This window comes from Rana temporaria, chromosome 10 (assembly GCF_905171775.1).
Source record: "Rana temporaria chromosome 10, aRanTem1.1, whole genome shotgun sequence".
In the NCBI taxonomy this organism is placed as follows: Eukaryota; Metazoa; Chordata; class Amphibia; order Anura; family Ranidae; genus Rana; species Rana temporaria.
In genome coordinates, this window is record NC_053498.1 from 5,165,094 (window position 1) to 5,167,170 (window position 2,077).

Consider the following 2,077-nt stretch of genomic DNA (forward strand, 5'->3'; position numbering starts at 1 on the left):
GGCGATCGCTGCGTCCGGCCAGAACAGGTGACGGATCTGCGACACCGACGTCTCCCTCCCCCCCCCCCACCGCCGGTAACCCTACACCGCGAGTCACCGCGTCACAACCCATAGCCAGACACGGCGCTCATCAGAGGCTAAATCGGGAGCCGGCGCCATCACATGGCCAGTGCTGGGGGGGAGGGGAGGGGGGATTAAAGGAGAACTCCGGGCAGATATAAAATAATGTTACAATGTAGTTATTATTATGTCTTTGGGGGGAGGGGGGGTCATTCACATCCGGAAACACGCCCCCTCCATACATGTGCGCACTAAAAAAATACATAAAAATAAGACATCGCATTTTTGCGCAGTGCGTTCAAATACGCCACAATGCGACTGAATGCCAGAGGACTACATAGAGTGTCACTTTTTGTTCACATTATTATTATTATTATTATTAATATTATTATTATTATTAGTATTATTATTATATTATTAGTATTATATTATTATTATTATTATTATTATTATTATCATTATTATATTATTATTATTATTATTATTATTATTATTATACAATATTTTATTTTATTTTTTTGGTAGAAAATGTCTTAGAACCAAACATTATGGGGCAGATCCACGAACGAATGACGCCGGCGTATCTAGTGATACGCCGCGTAACTTCAAAGTTCCCGCGTCGTATCTTGTTTTGTATCCACAAAACAAAGATACGACTGCATCTCGGATCGATCCGACAGGCGTACGTCTTAGTACGCCGTCGGATCTTAGGTGCATTTTTCCGCCTGCCGATAGGTGGCGTTTCTGTCAAATTCCGCGTCGAGTATGCAAATTAGCTAGATACGGCGATCCACGAACGTACGTCCGGCCGGCGCATTTTTTTTACGTCGTTTGCGTTCGGCTTTTTCCGGCGTATAGTTACCCCTGCTCTATGAGGCGTACTCAATGTTAAGTATGGCCGTCGTTCCCGCGTCGAATTTTGCATTTTTTATGTCGTTTGCGTAAATCGTTTGCGAATAGGGATTTGCGTAGAATGACGTCACCATCGGAAGCATTGGCTTGTTCCAGTTTAATTTCGAGCATGCGCACTGGGATACCCCCACGGACGGCGCATGCGCAGTTGAAAAAAAACGTAATTTACGTCGGGTCACGACGTATTTACATAAAACACGCCCCCATCACAGCCATTTGAATTGCGCGCCCATACGCCGCCAAAGATACACTACGCCGCCGTAATTTACGACGCGCATTCTTTGAGGATACCAAAAAAAAGTAAGTTACGGCGGCGTAGTGTATCTTAGATACGCTACGCCCGACGCAAATATGCACCGATGTAAGTGGATCTGCCCCACTATATATATATATTTTAAAGCAGAGGCCCTGCAGAATAAAATGTCGCAATTGTTGCAAATTTTTTGTCACGCGGTATTTGCGCAGTATTTTTTTTTTAATGACACTTTTTGGGGGGGCACTTGATTTTTTTTTTTTATCACTTTTATTGCTTTCACGAGGAGTGAAAGCAATAAAAGTGACAAAAAACAAAAAAAACAAAAATAAAAAAAACGAAAGCAACAGTGTAAAAAAATAAAAATAATAATAATATATATATATTTTTTAATTGATAATTAAAAAAAAATAGTTCCCCAAAAGAGTGTATTTCCCGCCCAAAATTGTCCTAAAAAAATTCACAAGGAGTGAAAATAGTGACAAAAAAAACCCGAAAGCAAGTGTCAAAAAAATAAAATAATTATAATAATAATAAATAAATATATATATATATATTAAATTAATAATTAAAAAAAAATATTTTAAGTGCCCCCAAAAGAGTGTATTTCCGCCAAAAATTGTGTTAAAAAAAATTCACAAGGAGTGAAAATAGTGACAAAAAACCCCCCGAAAGCAACAGTGTAAAAAAAAAAAAAATTATAATAATAAATATATATATATATTTAATTAATCATTTTAAAAAAAAATGTAAGTGCCCCCAAAAATTGTGTTAAAAAAAAACTGCTGCGCAAAACACCATGCGACATAAATAGTTGCAACAATCGCCATTTTATTCTCCAGGCCTCTGCTT